Source organism: Equus caballus, chromosome 3, assembly GCF_041296265.1.
Source record: "Equus caballus isolate H_3958 breed thoroughbred chromosome 3, TB-T2T, whole genome shotgun sequence".
Lineage (NCBI taxonomy): Eukaryota > Metazoa > Chordata > Mammalia > Perissodactyla > Equidae > Equus > Equus caballus.
In genome coordinates this window covers 57,014,725-57,042,105 of record NC_091686.1, presented here as the reverse complement: position 1 = coordinate 57,042,105, position 27,381 = coordinate 57,014,725, and the positions used below count along the sequence as shown (strand labels likewise).

At 38.9% G+C, this 27,381-nt stretch overlaps 1 pseudogene; it reads left to right on the top strand.

Moving 5' to 3' along the window:
• Positions 1–27,381, top strand: part of LOC138923684 (actin, cytoplasmic 1-like) — a 49,159-nt pseudogene that overhangs the window by 14,239 nt on the left and 7,539 nt on the right.

Genomic DNA, 27,381 nt, shown 5'->3' with positions numbered 1-27,381 from the left:
ATTCCCAACCGCAATATGTAACAGTTCTGCTTGTCCACATTTTTATCAGAACTTGGTGTTTTTCAGGGTTTTTGGTTTTTTATTTTTTGTCTTATCCATTCTAATACATGTGTAGTACTATCTTATTTTGGATTTAATTTATATTTCCCTAATAACTAGTGATGTGGAGCACCTTCTCATGTCTTTAGTTGTTATGGTGAAATGCCTGCTTAAATCTTTTTAAGGACTGTATATTTTAATCCATTGGGAGAAACAATCTGTTTTTTAGCCCCAAAATTTCTATGTTCAAAGACTTCCTGAATTTCAGGTGTTTATTTTCATATGAGAATAAAAACAAAATCCTTAAAGGAGATCCCCTCACCTCTCTTCAAAAGGTAAATCTAGGCAGGAATACACAGTAATATAACTTGCCTATGGATAGTTTGCAAAAATAAACATTTCAAGATATTTAACAGCGAGTGCAGCAGACGCTGAGCAATCAGAGTGGACACCAGCACTAGACCAATATACACGAACTGAGCATGAGCCCTGGCTCACAGAGCAAGTCAAAATCCTCAAAACTCTGCGTATTCTTTGAACTATAAAGTCCATATCGAATACTTTATTATAAGGAAATAATTAAAGATGTATGTAAGGATATATATTTATTCATATGTTCATGCCAACACACACATGTACATTCAACACAGTTTTGTTTGTTGAGACTGTTGTTTGTTGAGATTGTTGTTAAGAATATTGAACATAATCTCACTGTCCAATAATACGGAATGGTTGAAATAAAATATAATATGTCCGTACGATGGAGTATCATATAGTCATTTAAATGATGTTTTAGGTATGAGTCTACTGATATAAAAAAAGTATTCATGATAAATCACTATGAGAAAAAGGCAGATGGAAAAAGATATTGTATGCTCCTATTTGTTCAAGAATGTGTGTGCATATGAGTATGCATTTGAAAATACTTACACAAAGAGTTAGTGTTGACTATCTCTGGATAAGTATAACAATTGGTGTTTTCCTCTTTGTATTTCTGATTTTCTTTAATGAATATTCCTTTAGTAATGGGGAAGGGGTAAGGAATAAAAGCAAAGCATTACAGAGAAATAAAAACGGTATATTTAATTATTAATAGTGGTGGATGAATCATCAAGAAAAAGTTAAAATGTGTTTGGTATACTTATTAAAGAAGGCAGATTCATATTAAATATTAAACTATCCTATTTAGCTGAGTAAGTTTCATTTATAGAGAGAAAATCTCATTCCTCAGCAATGCCAGACAAAGGAGATAGGCTGTATTTGCGTGTGCATATTTGCACATATATGCCATGAACGTGTGTGTGCCTGGCTGCGTGTTCTGCAAAGTAAACCTGGGACTCCCTAGGCTTTTTCACTTAGTCATAGAGAATAACTGACCCAGAGAGCAATGTTCTGATTCATCCTAAAGCCTGCGCCGGAATTGCTAAAATATCCTTATTCTTATTTTGCTACAAGCGTTGAATTCACAGAGGAACTCACGCTTCAACAGTTTCCCTCAGTTGGGTCAAAGAGAACTGCTTTTGCATTACATAGCTACAGAAACCATACGAACCTTTTAGCCACAAAGTACGTGTCCCAAAGACACGCTGTTTCACAATAGAAATTTCAGGCTTCAAACTGTGGCTTTCATAGCTCACATGATTGTGTAGATTTCTTTTCAGTTAGAGCTAGAAAGACAATGCCCAGAGGACTTCATCTTCTTTTTAATAGTCTCAGCCTTACTGACAACCAGAGCACAGAACAACAGCATTTTCCTAAACAGAAGGTATTTTTCAAGTCATTCAAAAGCACTGTACTTTTTAAAGCAATCTCAAGCAAGGTCACAGCAATCTGATACGCCGCGAAGACTAGTGATTTAAAAAACATGGTATAAGGCATCAATCAGATCAGACGCCACCCACGCCAGAGGACAAAGAAGAATCAGAAGAGAAGACACACAAACAGAATACTCAAGGAGCATTCTGGTTCCCTCTATTGTCCCCAGTGAAGGCTCTCCTGCTGCTTCTCGGTATTTTGTTAATGAATAGAAACAGTAGTAAATTCCACTAGGAGCTTGAAAAGATTTTTATTTCAATCTAGGGACACAAAAGGAGGTCTCCTTGTGAGTTATTAAACTATGGAGACAAAAATCAAACAGATTCAGCAAAAATGGTCACATTCCCTTGGGAAATGCTGATGGCAATCAAATCAGTCACTGAGTCCTCTGGAACAAATAAAACTAATGCTTTGTTTTTCCATCTTACCCTTAATCAGTTGATTACCAAAAGCAGAAGCATTAGTGGCATTTTTCAAATAAAATGACAGCTAGAGTAAGGAGTGCTAACAAATGGATTTGTTCTACTTTGAGTTGAGTATGGTAGAGCTTGTTACAATAATAACCCACATAATATCACTTTTAAATTCTTAAAATATTTCAGTTTTCTTTCATAGTAACTTTTCTTTATATTTTAATTTTAATATATCAGAAATATATGTATTAGTTCATCAAACCCTCACAACCACTATGAGATGGTAAGTATTTTTACTGTCCATATGTCAAAGAAAAGGAAACTAAAGCACCTGGAGGTTAATTAGCTCTCCTAGGGTCACATATAACTAACAGGTGTTAATACTTTGTTGTATTTGCTTTAAATCTTTTGTTCTTTTTAGAAATAAAATATTACACACATACGTGAAGTTCCTGTTTTATGCCTCACTGATTCAATGCCTCCCTATACCTCCAGAAGAAATCACTATCCTAAAGACAATACATACCTTTCTGCTACATTATTGTACTTTGATTGCATATACATGTATCCATAAACAATATATAGGATTGTCTTATGTGTATGGTTCTGCATCTGCTTTTTTCACTCTATGTTTTTGTGATATAGCCACTTTAAATCATATAAATCAAAGATATTCATTTAACTGCATTATACTATTCTGTCATATAAATATACCACAATTTAATTATTCCTTCTCCTAATGACAGACACTTAGGATGTTTCTAGTTTTTCAATGTTAAAAACAATGCCCCTGAGCAGACTTCCAGTGTCCTATCAGGCATCTAAGGAGTTTGGAAGTTGGCAGTCTGTTCTAATAACAAGTAAAAGGCTGAAAGTCAAAAACTCCCCTTAGATCATGAGAGAATGATGGGCAAACTGATGCTCCAAAAATTGGAGAAACAAATAAGGAGAATCACAATTTATCAGAGCAGAAACCCACAGCCTCCATAGAAACCAATGTCGGGGTAGGAAAACCTGAACTGTAATTGACTAATTGTGGGGCTCAGTGTGGACAATTCTGAGAGTTAAAACTCCAGGGGGCTTTACTCTTAGGGGGACACCCACACTTTTGTGAGCTTTACCTTGAGGAGCTCTACCAAGTTCTCACAGTGAAGACTGGAGGGAAAAAATCCCGTGTGTTTCTGGCAGGGAGAGGGGAAAATAACCATTTTCAAATCACCAGAGCATTCTGTTCTTCTTAGAAAGGCATGACTCAGGAGAAATTATTTTACCAGACCCTAACCTACTGGGGTTTATCAAAGCCTAATCTACTTGGGGGACGGGAAATCCAGCCACAGGACCCCTACCTCCAGGCCCCTCTAGCCATCCTCTCCTACTTAAGGCAGGGGGAAAGAATGAGAAGCACTTTGCAGTTCACAGACCAGAGGCATAGGCTCACTAAATGACTGAGCCCTGATCACAGGACTATAGAAGGCTTCCCCTCCCCCAACACCTGACAGCCACACCACTGAAGGCCTATCTACAGCAGTCCCTTTTACCCAGTACATCATGTCTGGCTTTTAACAAAAAATTACAAGGCATACCAAAAAGCAAAAAACACAGTTTGAAGAGTATGAACAAGCATCAGAACCAGATTCAGATATGGCAGGAATATTGGAATTATCAAACCGTGAATGTAAAACTACGATTAATATGCTAAAAGCTCTAAAGGAAAAAGTAGACCACATGTAGAAACAGATGGATAATGTAAGCAGAGAGATGGAAATTCTAAGAAAGTATCAAAAAGAAATGCTAGAGATCAAAAACACTATAATAGAAATGAAAAATGCTTTTGATGGTCTCATTAGTAGACTGTGCATGGCTGAGGAAAGAATCTCTGAGCTTGAGGATATGCCAATAACCGGAAAGCAAAGATAAAAAGACTGAACAAAACAGAACAGAACATCCAAGAACTGTGGTACAACTACAAAAGGTATAACGTACACATAATGGGAATACAAGAAGGAAGAAAGAAAGACAGGACCAAAAGCAATATTTGAAGCAATAAGATTGAGAGTTTCCCCCAAATTAATGTCAGACACCAAAGCACAGATCCAGAAGGTTCAGAGAACACCAGGCAAGAAAAAGAAACAATCAGAAAAACCCATACCTAGGCATATCATATTCAAACTACAGAAAATCAAAGATGAAGGAAAAATACGAAAGAAGCCAGAGAACATACCTTACCTATAGAGGAGCAAAGAACCACATCTGACTCCTCTTGAGAAACCATGCAAGCAAGAAGAGAGTCGAGTGAAATATTTTAAGTGTTGAGAGGAAAAAAAAAAACACCAGAATAGAATTCTGTATCCTGTGAAATTATCCTTTGAAAGTGAACGAGAAATAAAGACTTTCTCAGACAAACAAAAATTGAGGGAATTTGTTGCCAGTAGATCTTCCTTGCAAGACATGTTAAAAGAAGTGCTTCAGAGAGAAGGGAAAGGATGTAAGTCAGAAACTTGGATCTACATAAAGAAAGGAAGAAGATTAAAGGAATAAGGAATAAGTTTTGGGGTGTGAAACGATATATCTCATTTTAATTTGCCTTTCCACAACTATTAATGTGGTTGACCATCTTTTCATGTGTTTGTAGCCTAAACTTCCACTTCATGAATTACCTGTTTGTGTCTCACTTTTTCTACTGGTTTGTCTGCCTTTTTCATTCAAACAGATGTATGAGTCGTTTATATGTCCTAGACAGTAATCCTTTTTTTGGTTCTATGTGTTATAAATATCTTTTCTCAGTTTTTGAAACTCAACCTTTCATTTGTTTATGGTGCATGGTATATTTTTACAAAATAAACTGTCTTTATAAGTGGAAGTGAGATACTTGCAAAAAATGCTATATAAACCGGGCCTCTGAGCTACTCTTCCCTGTGTTTACTGATTTTGTTATTCTTATTGTTTTTCGTGTTATTTCTTGTTATTTATTTTTCTTTAATAGATAGTATCTGTGTATAGCACAAAATTCAAACTACACAAAATGATGAAAAATAAATCTTCCTTCCTCTGTTCCCCAAGACACTCAGTTCCTCCTCCTAGATACAAACACTAATGCTAATTTTTTTGTATCTGTAAAGATAGATCATGTATTTAAAAACATTTATCAATATATTCCTTTTTTCCACAAAAATGATAATATACTACACAGTTCTATTCCTTGCAGTTTTCTCCTAAAATATATATCTTAGAAATACATATATATGTGTATTTCTAGGCAATCTAGATTATCAGTACAGAGCATAGAGTGGCTTCCTTCTTTTTTACACCTTCCTAGAACTCCACATGTATGGGAGAAACTATAGCCTAGTAAGAATATGTCAACTCTGGAGCCTAAAGTGGAGTCTCTATTCCTCTGTTTATTAGGAGCAAGTTAGTTGTCCTTTCTGCGTCTCAGTTTCTCCTTTTGTAAAAGGAGGAAAATAATGGTTCCTGTCACATGTATTTGTTGAGAGTTAAATTAGATTATATATGTAAAGTGCTTGCGATAGTACTTGGCACAAAATAAACACAAAAAAGTTAGCTTTTACTATTCTCACAAACCATATTTTATTTAGCCAGTACTCTATTAAGGACATTTGGGTTGCTTTAAAATGTTTCTATTATAAACAATACAGTCATGAATATCTTTGTGCATATTCATTTTGCTAACAGTTGAGTATACTTTAGGATCAATATATAGCAGGATCAGCAGCTGTGTGAATATCAGCAGATATTGGTAAGTTACCCTCTAAAGAGTTTGTATCAACTTACATTCTCACCAGGAATGTAGCAGAGTAAGTTTCCCTATGTCTTGCTAACCATATGTTATCAAACTTTTTTTTGCCAGCTTGATATAGTAAAAAAAAAAAGTGGTATATTGCTATGATTTTATAATTGTCCTTCTCTTATCATGAGTGAAGTGTTTTCATCTGATCGAATCACTTTTATTTTCTTTTTTGTGAAGTTTCCTCATTTTTCTATTAGCCTAAAGTGTTTTCTTCATTGATTTATAGGATATCTTGTATACTTAAAATTTTATCACTTTTGTATATTTCAAATACTTTTCTAGTTTTATCATTTTTCTGCGCTTATGATGTTTTAATTTTTTTTATTTTCATAAATTGAATTAAATCATCTTAATGGATTTCAAGGGATTTGTGTCATTTGTAGAAAGCCTTCCAAACACCAAGATTATAAAATCACCTACCATGATTTCTCTGGTACTATTATGGTTTAATATTTTAACATTTATGCCTTTGACCCATCAGGATTTATTTTAGGACAGATAAAGATCACTCTTTATGCTTTCTTTCAAGACGCAATCCTCTTGTCCCTTTACGGTTTATTGAATAAAGCATCTTTTCACCATGGATTTAAAATACCACTTTTACATTAAAATCTCATATATATTTGAGTATATTTCATAACTTTCTATTCTTTCTATTTATATACAATTACCACACTTTTAATTAATGTAGCTTTATTGTAATAGATGCTATATTAATATATGCAAATCCTTCATAAATCTTCTCTCTTTTTTGTTACGAGAATTTTCCAGGCTATAGTTCCTGGGTCATTTTCTCCTATGAATTTTAGAGTCAACTTGTCTAGTTAAAACAAACAGAAAAAATAGTTAGTATTTTAGCTTAAATTTACAGATTAACTTAGGGAGAAATGTCAGTTTTATAATATTAAGTTTTCCTATCCAAGAACATGGTATGCCTTAACATTTGCCCAAGTCTTCCTTTCATTCTTTAGTAATATTTAATTTTTTCATGTAGATCTTGTAAAATTTTGTTAATTTCATTCCTAGGTATTTCATCTTTTATTACTATTATCAATGAGGATTTTCTTCTATTACATGTTCTAATTGGCTGTTGTCTGTTTCTTGTTTTCGGAGTCTTATTTTCTTATCACCAGATCTAATCCTCTATGAAAATTTTCTGCACCCATAATCCACCAAAATCTTCTGAAGCTCTGAGCTGACCAACAGGTACTAACCAAAAGACACTACAAATGTCATTATTGTCATGAAGGTAACATATACCTCCTATTTATTTTAGGGGTTTAGAATAAAAATTTAAGCTAAAGAATGCTTTATTCAAGACCATCAATGGTTTCAGTGACTTACGTGTTTCCATAATATCATATTTCTTTAATTATATCTCAATTTACCATACTATGACATGAAATGAAAAAACTAGCTGAGTTTAGTCAGCTTTAACGTGATAGACGATCTAATCATATAGTTTTGGGTATAGCAAATGCCGTGGAGTCTGCCTAACATTACCTCCAAGGAGTAATGCATGCCGGTACATAATCCCCTTCAGTGCAGAGGAAACTACGATTTGCCTCTTAGTGAACAGAATATGGCAAAGGTAGTAAGATAAAAATTCCCTCGGTTACACTACATTATACGGCAAAAGTGATGGCACAGTCACTCCTGTGAACATTATATAAGACTCTGTCTTTCAGACTGGAGGGAGAGATTCCCCTGCTGGCCTTGAAGAAGTCAGCCGCTGTGTTATAAGAGGGCCATGTGTCAAGCTCTCTGGGAGCCTCCAGGAGCTGACAGTTGCCCTGGCTAATTGCCAGCAAGAAAATGAGGACTTCAGTCCTACACCCTCAGGGACCTGAATTCTTCCAACAATCACAGGACCTTGAAAGAGGATCCTGAGCTCCTGAAAGAAATGCAGCCCAGCTGGAACTTTAATTGCATTCCTGTGAAACTCTGAGCAAAGGACCCAGCTAAATTGTGCCTGAACTCCTAATCCATGGAAACTGTGAGATGATAAATGTGTGTTTTTTTAAGCCTCTAAATTTTTGGTGACTTGTTACAGCAGCAATAGAAAACTAACGCACTACGTGTCAAATCCTATCCCTGAACACTACAATTACAAATAGTAAATATCTCTTATAGTTTAGTAATTTATGGTGGAGTTTAGTCCTGAGTGAAATATCAGTATAATATAGTTTCATTCTCTCTCTAAATTTACAGTGCTGTGAGTAGGGAATTCCAGAATATCCCCAGATACTCCAAAGCTCAAACTTTGACATAACTCTTTCACACCACACCCTTCAAAACCTAAGCTAAATATTATTCATCAGCATTCAGAATTTGTGTATGTTGAAATTTTTTGTAAGTGCAAGAGTATATTTGAAAAATGAAAGTATTACAATGATTTATAACTGAAAAATTGGCTGGGAACATCTTATTTTAGAATAATTGAAATGCTTCTTTTATCTCCGCCTCTGCCCCTTCAGTTATTCCTGGGGTATGAATTTCAATGCTTTTCTATTTTTATGGTTAAAGACAAAACCACAATAGACTACCCATAGCTTGAGCTATAATAACATTTCCATGGCAAGCCCAGTTTTCTAGAATTTCACATAATACAGCTATTTGAACACTTACAACCCAGCATATGGGTTCAAACTTGACATTTAATGTCTCAGTCTTTAAGCAAACTGTTCCATCTCTTTCAAAAAGAACATTAAAATGTTGGCTTACAAAATAATATGTTGGCTGACCAAACCCTTTTAATCCTTGTAGTCCTGAAATTCAAAAGTATTCTTTCCATTAAAAGTTATTTTCTTTTTCTTCTCCCACGTATTGTAAAAGGCTATGAAATTAGTGTCTGACATGCTATTTTGATGTAAATCCTGGTATATTATTCACCCTCAGTCACTCAAAGAAAAGGATCACATCAAAAGTCAAGTTTTAGAGAGATCCTGTGGAGTGTAGACAAGAGTTTTTGGAAGAGGATGGGGATTTACACTGCAAAGACTTAAAGGAGCTTGACGTCATTCAGGAGCAGAGAAAATATAGACCACAAAGGAGGGAAGCAAGGCCAGACTCTATTTATATGTAGAGTCTGCTTGGACTCTATAAATAAGCTGTGTTCAACATCCAGTTTTAAGTTTTCATGTCCTACACTGTTATTCCCAAACCTTCTGGAAGCTGGTACACAACAGCCTTACATCAGCAGTCCTCTTGTGAATCCTTCAATATAATGAAATATATATCCTGGGTACGAGGTAGTGAGGGAGAGAGGAACGTCATCGAACCATCTTAACTTAAACCAGCACAGTAATAGCATGAAGAACAGCCACCATTTATATGACATACTATGTGCGAAGCACTTTATATAAAGAGTAAGTCAAATAAACTGCTTTAGTTGGCTTCCCCTGAACCCGAGCCCGAGGAAAGGATTCAGGTGAAAGTGATTTAATGAAAGGGTTTTCAGAAGAAGTGAGAGTGGTAACGTGGGACCAGAAAGTGAAGGAGGACAAGCAAAGGTGTGAGCCACGTGGAGGGAAGATAACTCAATCCCATGGGAACTCTGGTGTCAAATGTTCCTCAGAGTTACGTGTCATCCAGGCACGTCTGATGGCCGGGGGGCAAGGAAGACAGAATATTTACACTCGACAAGTGTCAGTCATGGGTTAAAGGCTGGGGTGGGGGGCGGGGGTGGAACAGAGGAGATATACATTCCCAAGTACTTTAAGGTGTTGAGCGCAGACAAACAAGGTTCTGGCAGCCAAGGGCAGTTGAAATAAAAACACCAGGTGCTGGCTTAGGAGTGACAGCTCATCTGGAACATATGTGTACAACAATGGAAAAGACATCTGAGGATACTGGACAACGTACTTACTACATAACCCTCACAACCACCCCATGAGGGAGCTGTTAGTTTTGTATCCATTTTACAGGCGAGGAGGCAGAAACACAGAAAGGTTAAGTGAGATGCCTAAGATTCTACAGCTGATAAGTGTCAAGCCAGGGTTTGAAACGAGACCATATGACTCCAGAGTCTGCACACTTATCCATTATATTATTAAGTCAAATGCTACAGCAGAGCATGCAGAGGCCCAAAGCAGAACTAAAGCCATGGTTAGGAACTAAACAACAACAGAGAACGGGCTAGAACCCGGAATGACTAAGATGCAGCCCACATATACCAAAGCAAGGTGATCCTCATTTGGGGAGGGTGGGTAATTAGATCTCTCTATTAAGTGTTTAAGGTCTATCCCGGCATCAGACACTTGGGTTACACAGAACATTCACTTTCATTCTAAACTTGCAAGAGAGAGAAGTTATCGCAGGCAGGGAAGTACTGTAGGGAGAGGGCAGGAACAAAGAAAAACTTCCCTCCCTTTTGCCTTTCCCTCCCTAAATCCCGCTTCCTCCTTCCCTTCTACACTCACAAACACGCAACACACACACACACTGAAATCTGATTCTTTCAGTTTATTTCTGATATTTATTGAGAATAATAAATAGAAAAAAATCAGCAGAGACATTAAACTCAACACATCATAGCAAGACACAAAGTCAGAGAGTTTCCTATAAGCTAAGCTTGCCTATCAAAATAGCTTGGACAACAGATAGCTTTTTAATTAATTCTAAAAGCTAGTTCCTTCAATACGTAATTTGAGACTCACTGGGAAGATTTGTGTTCCACAAAATCTCTCTTTTTGTCAATCAAGTTACCACTGTATCTACCCTTAGATCTTCCTTCATTTGAATATTGTAGATTGTCAGCTATCAAAGAATTCCCTGTGGGTTTCAGCAACAAGACAGACTGAAGCGTACAGACTCCCCTCACAGTACCACACAACAGAATCCTGACAGACATAGACATAAACAAAGACATAGATACAGATAGAGATAAATACAGATATTCTATGTGATACCACTTAGTAAATTTAAAGCACATCAGACAATGCTCTGTGTGTGTGTTTGGTGGATCACACATAAGCAGCAAAGTATAAAAGCATGGCAAAGAGAGCCATATACGCATCTCAGTAACAGGTTGTGGCAGTTCACTGTATCTGTAGTATATACATATTTTTAATGTTTTTGAAGCAAATATGGCCAAAAATGTTGACATTCGTTAAATTGGGTGGTGAAGAGAAACAATGTTGAGTTTTCCTGGAGCACTGTGATCTTAGAAAGCAGCAATGGTTAAAGAAATGCCCCCACCCACCATTTTGAGTTCTGGAAAATGGCTTACTGTGAAGAACCACCGTCCTCATGTAAATTAAATATGCCTCACGGATGTCCCCTTGTTTACCTTGGACACGGCCAGATACAGACCTTCCAAATTCTCATTCTTTACCTCATAAATGATTAGCTGAACTGCTTGTCCCCACTGATCAGTAGGAACAAAATGCTTGCTAAACAAACAGTGGTTACGTCTCTCCTACCCGCAGGTTCCTAAACTTTGACTAGAAGACAACTCCTTCTCAACAGGCTCTCTTGAGAATAGGCTGGCCTCAGGGTAGAAGGGTCTCTGATCTACTATCCAGTCTCGCTACCCTTTCACCCCACTTCCCCACACCATTCTTTCTAGCCTCGTTACTGCTTTCTATAAAAGAAAATCCCTTTTTGCCTAACTCTTGAGAGGCTTGCAGATCTCATGGTTAAAACATTCTTCCTATTGCAATAGTCCCTTTCTCCATCTTGCAGTAATCCTCTCAAATAAAGCCTAGCCTTTCTTAGACTGGATTTGTTTTTCATTTGACAATCTGGGTACATGTACTTTTTTGCACTTCGAATATTTCATAATACAAAATAGATTTGGAAGCACTCCTTATTAAATAGAAAAATAAATAGCTAAAAGGTTGAAATGGAATAGTTTTTCAAAATGTCTTAATAAAAACAGAGCAACAGAACTCAACTCATATCTACTTTCTAGCAGAGGTAGGATTAGAATTCCCGATTGACCAGGTCAGTCAGGGGCCTCATATGAAACACAACTGAAGGAACTGGGAATGCTAAATCTGGGAAAGAAAAGACTCAGGGGGCAGAGCAGCTGCCTTCACATATATGAAGGGTTGTTACATGGCAAATGGAATAGGAAGTTTCTGTATGTTGCCATTAGGTAGAACTGTGATAATAAAGGGAAGCTTCAGGAAGACTTCAGCACAATCTAATAGAGAATTGTCATGGCCTAGTGGTAAACTTTGGTGTGCTCCACTTCGGCAGCCTGGGTTCCCTTCCTGGGCACAGACCTACACCTCTCATTGGTGGCCATACTGTGGCGGCAACTCACATACAAAATAGAGGAAGACTGGCAGAGATGTTAGCTCAGGGTGAATCCTCCTTACTGAAAAAAAGAGAGAAAAGAAATGTCTAACAGCATTGTCCAAAGGTGGAATAGGCTACCTTGCCAGTCATGAGTTCCTCACCAATGCCAGTGTCCAGATATGACCTGTATAAACACAGAACAAGAGGATTTCACAGGACGAGGTAACCAGACAGCTTCTGGATTCTATGGTTCTATCTACTGGATAATGTAGAGAGCACCTGAGTGAACTTTATTTTAAGAACTAAGCAATTGTTTATTGCCAAGATTTTCCAATTGCCAACAATTTCCTATTTCAGTAAGCATAAGTAGCAGAAAGAAGATAGTAAATAGCCCTATTGGGAGATATATGCCTTAGGAATTTTTTTTAAAAAAGAGGAACAGGAGCAAAATCAAAACAATCAATAAGCAAGAAAAGTCATTCTTTCACCAGAATGTGCACAAAGAAATTAAAAGAACTCTAACTCCCAACAACCAGATATAGCTTCTGCTTCTGTCTTTAATGATACTGCATCTACTGCAGAGCTTTTATAAGACTACAAAAATTGTAAAAAATGTAAATTCTCCATCAAAGAAGTATTTGATGGCTGAATATTGGATAGGGCAATGAGAAGCTTTTTCTAAAAGCCATAACAGGAAACTCTGAATGGATTTATCAATCAATCCAACATAATCTAGACAATACAACGTTCTGGAATAGCAAAAGAAAATGATAGCTGATTTAAGATTTAAGCAACTCCTTTAGACAAAAATAAAAAAAACTGGTTTGCAGATTTGTTTGTCAGTTACTTTCATATTCCAGCCTCCATGACCGTGAAAGCCACACGAGGGGTATAATTATATTTCACAGAAGCTCTCTTGTTTTGAATCTGCCCTTAACATGCAGCAGCCAACAGAGGAAATTATGTTTAATAAGACATCTGGCTTCTAAATGAAGCTGCATCCCATTTTTATTCTAAAATAATTTTAATTTGGTTTGTAATTGAAACACCAAGTTGATGTCATTTGGAGTTTCCTGCTCCAGAGAAATATGTTTACAAAGAAAATATCAGAATATTTTCATGGTGCGTGATTATGCTTTTATCTAATGCATGACAAGTCTGAATAGATATTTTGACAATAACGTCTTCCAGGAGAATTTATCTTCTTTTTATTCGTGAGATTACGTTTGCTTTAAATAAAATGAGTAAAATAGGATACTTGCTTTATCCTATGCCGTCTTTTTATTTTAATATTTATTTATTTCCTAACCATTTTGATCCATTCATTTTCTCCAAAGTAAGTGTTTTTACTTCTACATCCTTCTGTTAAATCAATTTCTTCAACTCTTCCCATTTCATCTCCCCTATTTTTCTGCTTCTCTCCTTTTCCCTCATCATATATCTTCCTCCTTCTTTATTCTATCTTTGCAACCAAAAGGATTCATAACTATCCAGAATCAAGGGAAAGAACTGGATTCTAGTGAAAGGAATTACTTTGCATATAGAAGACCCTCCCATAGGAAGAGACTTCTGAAAAATGTTATCATAGAAGAAAGCTAAAAGGTGAGGTGAAAAATAATAAAAGAATGCCAAAATAAAGCAAAAAAGTCAGGCTATTCAAAATCTAGAAATTAAGATTAGTGGCTATTACAGTTACAAACAAAGCCAATTATAAGTTCTATTCTTACTAAAATATTTATTGACATTTTATTGCTAATTAAGAATTAAAATATTTAGTACTTATAGTACAATTGCAATAAAAATTTGATACTATGGAGAAATTATCACTAAGTAAAAATTTTTATTTCGTTAAGTGTTCAACTAATCTATTTTTCGAAAATAAGAGATAAATCCATGAAAACCGAATCTACAGTTGGGTGAAAATCTACACCCTTCTCAAAATAATTGGCCTCTCACATCTCTTTAAATTATATGTACAGTTATTCCTGAGTTTATTTGAAAAGTAGAAATACATTTACAATTTTAAATAATGTTGACTATATGAAAAAGGTTCTTCCCTCAAAATATAAAACATTTTACCACATTATTCCTATCATCATGTATGCCATAATATAGATTTTGCGAAGATCAAATGGAATATATTTGTTAACATGCTGAAACACAGCTGGCTTAATTAAAATGCCTGAAAGATGGTTTTTGCCTGCATCAGAAATTGTTATATAATTACTATAATGCATCTGCTTTGTTTTTACTGTTATTTTTTTTAACAAAGACAAACCCAGGTGATTTCTGGGTAATGCTCTAACATGAATCAAGAAGGATAACTCTAGAAACTGAAAGTATAAATAAAACATATGGAACCTAGAGTAACTCAAGGATTTCGCCTTTGAATAAAATTATAATCATTTGCTTTTTAAGGGTTTAGGGATTTTGTTGTAGTTACTGAGAAAATTTCATAGCAACATTCATCAGAAATAAACCAATTGTGATAATAAACTTATTGTTTATATCAAATTGAGTTACAGTACAGGAGGCTGAAGTGCATCATAGATCAAATTCTAATTTAAATTGATGAATGTCCCAAGTTAAAGAGATTTCCTTTTTAGAAAAATAGAACTCTGAGAAGTATACAAACTTGTCTTTGTAATAGGCATTCACTTTAGTTCATTTAAATACCTTTTTTCAGTAGATTAATATTATGTCTTCTATAATTTATTTTCCCACCATGTTTTTAAACTAGTAAAAACAATTCCAAATAGTATTTAAGGATCTTGTTAAGAGATCTTCAAGTACTTAGGCTTAACAGGTTTATTCGGTTATCCATTTGTGACCATCTGCGAGGAGCGGTTTGGCATTTTACTTACACAATGAGGTAAAAAAAAAAAAATTACAGACTACAGAAAAAAAATATAAAGTTGCAGCCTGGAAACACAGGGCAGGATTCAGAAACGTTTAAAAGCATTATACAGACAACTACATAGGGAGAAAATATTCCCTGGCATTTTTCAGGGGAAAGAAAGTCATTTCTGATTCACTTATATTTGGAAATGAAAATGCTGTTTCTTTAGAAGTTCAGTCTAGGACCTGTGAAAACTCTGAAGTCTTTCTAAAATTTTTGCTTAGAAATAGTGGTCTTAAAATATGTTGAAGCCACAAATATTGTAATTCTATTTAGAGGGTGTCAAAAACCAGCCATATTAGAATGGATACCACATATCGACCTTAATAAATGTTACCTTAGAGCAGTAGGATTGAATTTTCCAAAAAGAGGAAATGAGTGAACTACTGTGAAGGTTTTCTTAATTGCCAAGAATTTCACACAAACTATATCAAGTATAGAAAGGGTTTTTATTTAAAAAGAAAAAAATATCGGAAAGATCTCAAGGGACTCAAAAGCAGAAAGTACAGTCAGACTTACATAGCTGAGTCTTAGAATTGGAAAGAGATTAGGAAATACTCTCTATCTCCACTCCCAGCCTAGTTTTTTCTGCGTCTTCACACCCATGACCCAAACACAGCCACACCTACCACCTCCAGCAAATTTATCAACTCATCTGCATTTCCGTGTCCCAGTTACAAATCCTCATTAGTGAGAATCTAAACTGGTTCAATCCAAGCAGTGCTTTGGCTCTCCTAGGTTCTGAGGTCTATCCATTGCCTACCAGCTGAGGTCAGGGAGTGGCACGGACTAGTATCATATCAATAACTGCAGAAATCCGTCTTCTGTTTGGGAAGGGCAAGTCCCAGAGAAGTGAGGTAATTTGAGGTGATTTGCTATCATCCAGAGAAAGAACAATTAACAACTCGTTCCTACATAGGTTTCCATGCATATATGTGTGCTTATTATTAAGTGGGATCACGTGCTACATATTATTTAGCAACTTGCTTTTTTTTTAACTTTACAGTATATCTTGTATAAACTTCTATCAAGAATTCAATCTCTTCATTTTTTAATGCTTTTGGCATAGCATAGACACTCAGCTGTTATTAGTTAGAGATAAATGAACTAGCTATAAGTGAAATGTCAAAAGATAAACTGAGGCATATTAAAAAGTTTGAGTTTATTTGAGCAAAAATAGATTCAAATGAGGCAGCACCCAACCAGAAGGTTAGAAGTCCTCTGCAGAGCCGAGCCAGGGGAAAGACTCATGGAGAGCAAGTACAGAAGCGAAGAAAGGAAAGCATTTGATTGGCTGCAGCTCCAGCCTAGTTGACTGTTGTTTGTGATTGGTCGTCCTTAAATTTTGATTTCATAACCTTGAGGCATTTGCAGACTTAGATTTTGCTTTGCTTATGTAAGCCACCATGGCATCAGAGCCACCTCAGTGTAATGGCCTCTTGTTTAATTAATTTAAGACTACATTTAGCTATTTTTCTGGCTAATATGGAAAGTTCTAAAGATTGTTGGAGGGCAGTCTCTGGCAGGGCTTAAACAGTGTTAAAATAGCTTGTGTATACCGTAAATGAGACACCCCAAGGCTGAATCCATAATGTTGGAATTAATATACTGCTTTAAAAACAAAAATTAATTTATCTATTATTATACAATGAAATGAAACCCAAACGAAATATTTAATTTGGAGTTATTATTAACAAAGACTCAGCAGCTGTCCTTTAAAAGCATAGATACATCCAAACATTATCAAGCAACTTCCATTATTACACTGAGAATATTTTCTTGCACCAAATATCATGCTGTTCCCTGAAAATAATTCTTTTATTCCTTCATCATCGCCCTTGACCACCTCACCCCACCACACCCCAGTTTCGTTCACAAAGCTAGAAAATATGCTGAAGGCAAAGTATTGACTAATATAGTACTTGACACAAAGTGAGCATTCCAAGGAAGCCTGACCAGACATATAAATGAAGGAATAAATAAATAAGTGAACGCATTTTGACAGTTCAGGAATCTTTGTCTGTAAATACTCCCACTCTGGCACAAGACGACGAAAACAAACATTTGGAAATAAAGGTGATAAAATTTGTAGCCATGGGCATTAAAATCCAAGTGCCATAATCCCTACCAGAGTTCAATTAGAGACAGCTTTGAAGCCAAAGAATTTTTACTATGAATGTTGTGAATGAAGAGGAATAAAAACCTTTACCACTATTATGGGCACCTCTCAAATTCAATTTCTACAACTTGCAGCCACGACTCCTCTTGCTTACCCCCTAATTAGCATCCTTTAAAAATATTTGGTGTTGCTCTTGCCCATTACTGGAGTGTCACCCTAGCTGTGACACATAATGAACCCTTCAGGAAGTCTCTCTCTAGGAGAGAGTTAAGTGCTTAAGGAGGCTTATTTGTTCTCAAGGCTTAGCAACCACTTAGTCCATTACAATGGAAAGAGTGATTTAAAGGCAAGTATGTACAGCTAGAAACAGGTGCTTAAGTACGTGGTTGTCTTACAGTATTAAGAAGGAAAGAAATTCAAATTAACCCCGTGAAGCCATCTGCTGGAAACCACTAATCTGACTAGCAAAGCAATAAGTACTTTCTGTTCGACTCTGAACTGCTTGATTCTCCATGTTCTCGGCACTTTGAGGTATTTCCCTTTCCTACTTGAAAATCAAGTGGAAGTAAATCATGGAATTTCAGTAATTCTAAATGAAAAGCCACAGGAAAGGAAAACAGTAATGAAAGAGAAGGGAAAAATACTGCAGTTTGTTAGAAATCAAACTTTTCCCAAAATTTAGAATTTATTTCACAATACAATTAAGTGGAATATTTTAAGGAGAGGATTCATTTTAAATAATTTAATGCTGGCGTCGTTTAGTGACAAAAACTCTGACTAGCTTAATAAATTATAAAATAGACATTTTGTTTGCTGAATTGTATACCCCTACCTAGTTCATTTATAGGGATATAGGTCAGGTGGACATTGTTTTGTCGCTCTTAAATTCTCCCCTGTGCCTAACACAGCAGTAGGTGATTGTGAATTGTGAGCTGAAATTTTATAACGCTCCCCAAAGCTTAAAGATACACGACTTCATTTCAAACAATTGTCAGTCCAACAACATCAATCCTGCTTGTAGAATGAAATGCTATGTCGAGTCAATGTCCTGAATACCACACTCCTCCTTGCCTTTGCTCTTCTTACCCTCGTTTCTAGGTATGTGCCGTGATATGAGAGAGAAAGAGAGAGAGGGAGGGAGGCAAAAGGAGAAGGAGAAACAAAGAGAATGTTTCTGCCATCCTAAAAGACCACTCCTTGTTCCAACAAAGAGAAACTTATTGTTGATTGACTTGCTATTCCAACAAGCATTCTTTTGACAAAAAAAAAAAATGACTTGAAGCATCTACTCGGGTCCAACTCAGCCAATAAAATTGTGGCGGACTTTTTGGTTCCTCACCATTAAATCCTCTCATCCTGCCAGAATGTGTTGTTGAAATTTTACACATGGGGCCTAAGAAAATAAGGCACAGTGCTCTAGTACTCTTCGTTACGTCTGGGATAACAGCCTACTAAAAATGAAAGTAAGAAAATTACAATAAAATTAATGACTGCCACCTAACAGAGATTTGAGTACATTCAATTTCTTGTTCACCTGATATTTTTCACATTTTTTGTGGCAGGCAGGAGACAGTCCGCTTTCCAAAGAGCTGATTCTTGGATTTAGAGATACAAGATAGAATGCTAGCTGTTACAGCAGGGGTTAAAATGTGCAAATGCCGGCGGCAGTTCACTCTCTTTGACCAAGCTGTCAAAACATTTAAATTGTGCCCCCGTCTTTCCTCCCTTTCTCCACTACCCTCTCCCCAGCAGGGGCTCCCAGCACCAAATCTCTGTCAAAAGAGAAGACAGATTAGCAAACTGTCCCTTTCTAAGAGGAATTCCAGCCTTCTTTGTGTTACTTGTCGTGTTTATTTCTTCCTGCCATTTTTGCATAATCCTTGCTGATTCTTTTCAGTTTGATTTAATGGAAATGCCCATATTTTAGGTCGGTTAACAACTTAACAAAAGACATTACAGTTGGTTAGCACTAGCGTGCTTTAAAAAAACCCAAATAACTGGAGGCTTTCCCTGTGTCTGGACAAGGAGGAAACTAAGCAGTTTGCAGAATCACTTTATAATTACTTCAGCTGAGAAGTAAGAACACAGAATAAACCCTAGCAGAGAGACTTCATGACGCATGTTGCTGAAATTCGGAAATGTGCACAAGGCAACAAACGGAAATGCAAAGAAGGCTGAGCCACAAACATCACCCTAGTATTATAAAGAATCAAATAGATATTTTTAAAATAGAATGTGGTGTACAATAAATATTATATTACACAAAATTTATTAAAATGTTGGAAACTATTTATTATTAAACGCCTGCCAAGCTCTATACCTCTGGTTTCTGCATCTTATCTGCACACATCAGGCTACACTGTGCCAAGGCCTGGACTATCGAAATGAAAGACTCAATCTTCGCTCCGCTGATAGCTCGCAGTCTAGTGAGGAAAAGCGGCCAGTAAACAACTGTGAGATGAGATTCGATGGAGCTATGCACGCTTACAAAGGCATCTGAGAAAGAACACTCAACTATGATTGGGGAGTTGAGAATGTTCACCAAATATGGCTTTGTAACAATAAGGGAGGCGATGTGGGACCAGCCCGGTGGCGCAGCGGTTAAGCTCGCACGTTCCGCTTCTCTGCGGCCCGGGGATCGCTGGTTCGGATCCCGGGTGCGGACATGGCACTGCTTGGCAGCCATGCTGTGGTAGGCGTCCCACATATAAAGTAGAGGAAGATGGGCGTGGATGTTAGCTCAGAGCCAGATAAACTAGAGGAAGATGGGCACGGATGTTAGCTCAGAGCCAGATAAACTAGAGGAAGATGGGCACGGATGTTAGCTCAGAGCCAGATAAACTAGAGGAAGATGGGCACGGATGTTAGCTCAGAGCCAGGCTTCCTCAGAAAAAAGAGGAGGACTGGCAGTAGTTAGCTGAGGGCCAATCTTCCTCAAAAAAAAAAAAAAGGGAGGGGATGGGTGAGCTTCAAGCATTAAGGAATGAGAGTTAACCGGAAGACAAAATGTTAGGGTGGGAGCTTTCTTTTTCCGGGCCAAGAAAGCAGCCTTACAAAAGCAGAGTTAAGAGAGAGCAACGCACCTTTGGAAGGACTGCAAGTGATTATTATTAAAGCTCTGGGTGGAAGACGAGGGAAGGAGGCATTAATGGAAGGTTTGGTACTAAAGATGTGGGCTTTATCCTGGAGGCAGAGGGAGAATAACAGGAGTTTTAAACAGAGTAGCTAAGGAACTGTATTTTTAATGTAGAAACAACAAGAATCGTAGACATCCTTTATTGAGTGCTCTTGCACGCCATTCACTTCATATTCTTATTTAACTCTCTATACCATGTTATAAGTAGGCATTACATCCTCATTTTACAGATAAGATAACTGATGCTCAAAAACTTTAAGAAACGTGCCCAAGTGCATGTAGCAGCTCAGAAGAGAGGCTAAGTTTCACGGTGTTCTCACTTGCCACCCTCTCTCTCCTAAGAGTTGTGGTTGTGTGGTTAAGAGCAGGTGTTTTGGAGACTAACTGACTGGGCTTGAATTCCCTGCTACTTTACTTTCTGTGGGACTCCGTGCAAGTTGTGCCTCATTTCACCATCTGGAAGATGGGGATAACAAAGTCCCCCCAAGATAAGTGAAGCAGTGCCTATAAAGCTGGTAGCATAACCCCTGGCCCATATTGAAAGCTAACCATTATGAGTACGATGCCAACGAGGCACTACACTTGAGCACGTTTTATACACCCACTTGAATCTTTATAAGAACCAGACAAGGTGGGTATTATTATTTTCATTTTATAGATTTTTAAAAACCCTGAAACTTAGAGAAATTAAGTCACTTGCAGAAAGATGTATAACCAAATGGCAGAGCTGGTTCTGCTCCAAAGCCCCTACTCTTTCTCATCACGCAGGGTACAGCGCACCAGAGACAGTCTGTATACAGGATAAATCAGAAAGAGATAAGGCAGGCGGCAGGGGTAGAATATTTAAGAGGCTTCTGTAGAAATCTAAGAGAAAGATGTCAAGAGTCTGAATTAAATAAGTGGTTACGTGGAGTAAAAGAAGTCAGTTAAGAGATGTGGCCAAGGTTGAATGAACAAGACTGGGTGGGAGATTGGATGTTGAGAAGGAAGGAAGAGAACTCAGGAAAACTTTCTGGTTTATGGCTGGGTCACTGGACAGATCATAGCCCTGTGATAAGGAGCAGAATAGAAAAGGCTGAACTGGAAATGTCTTGGATAATTTTTATTGACGGAATGAATAAATAAAGGATAATTTCAATTTCAGATATATTAAATTCACAGACTCTGTTCAACATCTTAAAGAGATATCCAGTAGGAAATATTGGTCTAGACCTTTGTAGAGAAGTCTGTGCTAAACAAAAAAAGAATTTACATCGGTAGCTAAAATCACTGCATATATAGATGGCATTGCTAGAGAGACTAGAATGAAATTAGAAGAGGATCAATGATGGAACCCTGGAACTAGGAAAGAAACTTTTTTTGACTGGCCTAAGTTAGTATGGGGAGGAATTCCACCTATTACATCCCACAGGGTGAATTTTAGGGAAGAAACTGAGCGTGTAGCCCCTTCCTCTCTCTCGTTGACTAATCAGCCTCTTTGCAGGGCATTCACAGTCCCTGTTCCCCAATGTCTCCAGCTGTGACTAGGAGAGGACGTTTAATTCTATGACTAAGTATCTGGTAGCTCATTGTAAATATCCATTCAAAGCCACATTTTATAATTAGTTTTATCAGTGATGAAATTGGGTCTTTATCTCTACGTGTTTTATTCTTCAATTGACTTTAAACTTATGAGAGGAAGAAGGGAGTGCTGTTTAGGGACTCCAAAACCCACACAGCTGGGAAACCCAACGTTAAAGCAGCAAGAAGAAGGAAAGGAATCCATGAGGAAGTAGGAGAATGTGCTGTAAGAAATGTAGGAAGAAAACCAAGAGAGAATACTCTTGTCAAAATCAAAGGAGGAAGGGGCCAGCTGGTAGCATAGCGATTAAGTTCACACGCTCCATTTCCAGAGCCTGGGGGTTCACCATTTGGGATCCCGGGCTCCAAGGTACGCGCCGCTTATCAAGCCATGCTGTGGTAGGTGTCCCACAGAGGAAGATGGTCACAGACATTAGCTCAGGGCCAATCTTCCTCAGCAAAAAAGGAGGATTGGTGGCAGATGTTAGCTCAGGGCTAATCTTCCTCAAAAAAGGAAAATTAAAGGAGGAAGAATCTTAAACAAAGAAGTGGAATGGCCAATAGTGTCAAGTGTTATGAAGAGGTCAGGGAGTGTAAGACCAAAAAATAGTCCTCTGGACTTGGGAATTGAGAGCAGGTTCAAGGGAATGATAGGATCACAAACATCACACTACAGAGAACATGGTAGATAGATTACACTGATGACTCCAATTTTTTATGCCTCCTTGTATCCATGCCCTCTGGTAGGGCCCCCACGCTAAACTGATTCTTGGCCTGGTCACATGACTTGCTTTTGCCATTGGGACATTAGGAAATCTGATGCAAGTAAAGGCTTGAAAAAGTGCTTTCATGTTTCAGCTTTCCCTCTTGGACCCTTCCCACCACCACAGGAACATTCCCAGTTTAGCAAACTAGAAGAATGTGAAAGACTCCTTGTGGAGTCAAGTTGAGTTTCCCCAGCCAAGGCCATCCTAGACCAACCAGCCCTCAGGCAACCCAAAAGCTGACGACCAACACTTGAGCAAGCTCAGCCAAGATCAGCCACGCTCAATCACTCATAGCCTCATGAGGAATAATAAATGATTGTTATCTCAAGTCACTAAATTTTGTGGTGGTTTATTAACAATAACAGGTAGCCAATATAGAATAAGATACGCAAAGGCAAGCCATATACAACAACCTTATCTCAGAAATTCACCAGCATGATTATCTCATTTTTATTTCTGTCTCTTTAATTTCTTATATTTATAATACAATTCCCCCAAGCCAGCCCCTCCTCATAGATTTAGCAACCATCATGGATTCCCTTCTAGCTTCTCTCTCTATTTCAGATTCTGACTATGTGCAAGCCATTGACTTTGTCAACCTGCGCTATAGAGGCATTCACAGTGCGGATTACATCAGAAACAACAAAAAAAAACAGCTCTTCAACAGAGATAAGAGAAGAATGAAAGAAGATACAGATATGTTTGGTTCTGAGTGGGGGAGGGGCAGGGGGCTGGAGAGAGAGCACCAAACTTACCAGCATATGGGACAATTATTGTTTAGGATATTCTCACATAATAGCTTCTATGTGCTATGTGTTAGGAAAATTCATTCATAGAAGGCAGCAACGGGTGAGGTTGCTCAAGAAAAATGGGCCAGGTTAGAAACAGCTTTTGAGCAGCAGCAATAGAAAAAGAATTGCCCAGAAACACAGAAACATTAGCAAGCAGGCTACTGTTACTGGAGATGATGAATCTGCAGTGAAACTATTCCACATAGAGGTGTGACTTACAGCCACATTGTCCTACAGGTGATTGGACCAATACCCTGTTGCAGATGGGCAAAGTGGACAATACAGGATGGCTGGCAAAGGATTTGGTGGTATTGGTGCAGATTATTAAAATGATAGTCCTTAGGACATTTCACTCCTTTCCAGAAAACATCATTTCCCTATGATACCATCTCCCCTTCTTGTTCTTTATTCCTCTTCCTCCAGTTAACACTTAGCCTTCCACTGGAATCCAGCATGAATATCACTTTACTGGAGATGCCTTCCCTAATCGCACCAAATAGGTCAATTTCTCCCTCTTACACTTTCTTATATTCTTTGGAGCACGACTGCATTGTATTACACATTTAAGAAATTAAAAATACAATTGTTATTTGGAGGACTCTCCATCAATGTCAGGCTCCCGCAATTGACTATAAACTCTTGGGACATATCTTTTTTGTTTTCCTCCTCACCATTATATCTCCTATGACTAGCAAAGTGCCTTATGCTTAGTAGGTATTTGAATAAATAGTTTTTGAATAAGTAAAGTGAAGAATGATTGGATAAATGTGCAAAAGAATGCATAAGGAAACAAGTAAACAGGTGAACAGGGAAGGAATCAGACCAAAAGGAGTCAGCAGCCTCAGCGAGTTTCAAAAGCAGCTTCAAGAGCTTCACGGGGCAGCTGAAGGACAGTGGGTCCTGTAGATTGAATCGCGTCCCACCCAAAATTCGTATGTTGAAGCTCCGACCCTCAATATCACTTGGAGAAAGGACTGTAGGGATATAATTAAGCTCAAATGAAGTCAAAGGGTGAGGCCCTAATCCAGGAGAACCAGTGTCCTTATAAGAAGAGGAGGAGACACCAGGGGTGTGTGAGCACAGAGAAAAGGCCATGTGAGGACACAACAAGAAGGCGGCCATCTGCAAGCCAAGGAGAGAGGCCTCACTGGAAACCAACCCTGCCAGCACCTTGATCTTGGACTCCCAGCCTCCAGAACGGTGAGAAAATAAATTTCTTTCATTCAAGCCCCCTGGTCCATGGTGTTCTGTTATGGCTAGCCCTAAGAGGCTAACACTGTCATGCATTGCTCAACGACGGGGATACGTTCTGAGAAATGTGTCATTAGGCGATTTCGTCATTGTGCAAACATCATGGAGTGTACTTACACAAACCTAGATGGTAGAGCCTACTACACAGCTAGGCCATATGGTACTAACTTACGAGACCACTGTCATATATGCAGTCTGTCATTGACACATGACATATGCGGCACGTGACTGTGCAGTAGGCTATAGACTTTAGATTTGAGAGGATGGCGTAGAGGAGAGGGAAAGACCCCCAATACTTCATCGATGCAGAAACAAATGAACACAACTATTTTAAATCAATAACCATGTTGGGAGGGAAGGATAAATATCACACGGAAGGGGGAAAAAAGAGAACCAATCCAAATAACTTTTGAGCACAGCTTTTTGACATTATACCCACAATCTAGGGAAGAAAAGACCTGCAAACAAATCTTGAACTCTTTCTGGTGGGTGTGTTCTTCACTGTGGTATTGGTTTAGCTATTCTGAAACTATTTTATGGGTATCGTAGGACTGAGGAAACGAATAACGTGATGATGTTGTTGGGAGCCAGGTTCCAACTGTGGAATAGAAAGATAAATTATGGAATGAAGGAGGCACAGAAAACCCTGCAGCTATCATAATAAAGATTCATCCAGACTGCTGACACCGTGCGCGCCCCGCGAGCAGAAACCCCTCGCCCTGGCCGCTCCGCCGCCACCACCCGTCTACACCGCCACCAGGTCACCGTGGATGACGACGTCGCTGCGCTCGTGGTCGACAGCGGCTCCGGCATGTGCAAGGCCGGCTTTGCTGGCGACGACGCCCCCGGCACCGTCTTCCCTTCCATCGTGGGGTGTCCCCAGCACCAGGCCGTGATGGTGGGCATGGGCCAGAAAGACTTCTACTTGGGCGATGAGGTCCAGAGCAAGAGAGGCAGCCTGACCCTGAAGTACCCCATCGAGAACGGCATCATCACCAACTGGGACGACATGGAGAAGATCTGGCACCACACCTTCTACAACAAGCTGTGCGCGGCCCCGAGGAGCACCCCGTGCTGCTGACCGAGGCCCTCCTGAATCCCAAGGCCAACCGTGAGAAGATGACCCAGATCGTGTTCGAGACCTTCAACACACCAGCTATGTACGTGGCTATCCAGGTCGTGCTATCTCTGTACGCGCCTGGCCATACCACTGGCATCGTGATGGACTCCGGTGACAGGGTCACTCACACTGTGCCCATCTACAAGGGGTACGCCTTCCCCCACGCCATCCTGCGTCTGGACCTGGCTGGCTGGTCCTCATGAAGATCCTCAGGGAGAGCGGCTACAGCTTCACAGCGACGCCGAGCAGGAAATCATGCGTGACATCAAGGAGAAGCTCTGCTACGGCGCCCTGGACTTCGAGCGGAAGATGGCCACCGCGGCCGCCAGCTCCTCCCTGGAGAAGAGCTACGAGCTGCCTGACGGTCAGGTCATCACCATGGGCAAGGAGCGGTTGCGCGTCCCTGAGGCCCTCTTCCAGCCTTCCTTCCTGGGCATGGAATCCAGCAGCATCCATGAAACTACCTTCAACTCCATCGTGAAGTGTGACGTCGACATCCGTAAGGACCTGTGCGCCAACACAGTGATGTCGGGTGGGACCACCATGTACCCAGGCATCGCCGACAGGATGCAGAAGGAGATCACCACCCTGGCTCCCAGCACCATGAAGATCAAGATCATCGTGCCCCATGAGCACAAGTACTCGTATGGATTGGCGGCTCCATCCTGGCCTCATTGCCCACCTTCGGGCAGATGTGGATCAGCAAGCAGGAGCACGACGAGTCCAAAAATGCTTCTAGGCAGACTGTTAGTACAACACAACCTTTCTTGACAAAACCTAACTTGCGCAGAAAACAGGATGAGATTGGCATGACTTTATTTGGTTTTTTTTGGGGGGGGGGGGGTGCTTGACTCAGGATTTAAAAACTGGAATGGTGAAGGTGACAGCAGTCCGTGGGAGCGGCATCCCCAAAGTTCTATGATGTGGCCAAGGACTTTGATTGTACATCGTTCTTTTTTTAATAGTCATTCCAAATATCCTGAGATGCATTGTTACAGGAAGTCCCTTGCCTTCCCCAAAGCCGCCCCCCTTCTCCCGAAGGAGAAGGGCCAGTCCTCGCCCGAGTCCACACAGGGGAGGGGGACAGCATTGCTTTTGTGTAAATTATGTAACCCAAAACTTTTTTAATCTTTGCCTTAATACTTGTTCTTTTTGCTTTATTTTGAATGGTCAGCCATTACGGCCCACCCGCCTTTGTCCCCCAACTTGAAATGTATGAAGGCTTTTGATCTCCCTGGAAGAGAGTTGAGGTGTGGAGGCAGCCAGGGCTTACCTGTACACTGACTTGAGACCAGTTCACTAGAGTGCACACCTTAAAGAAAAAACGAAAGATTCATTCAAACAAGAACTATCAGTGGATGCAAAATCCAGGCGGAAAAGTTTGATGAGGAGCAGGATATGTGCATAGTCCCAAGTG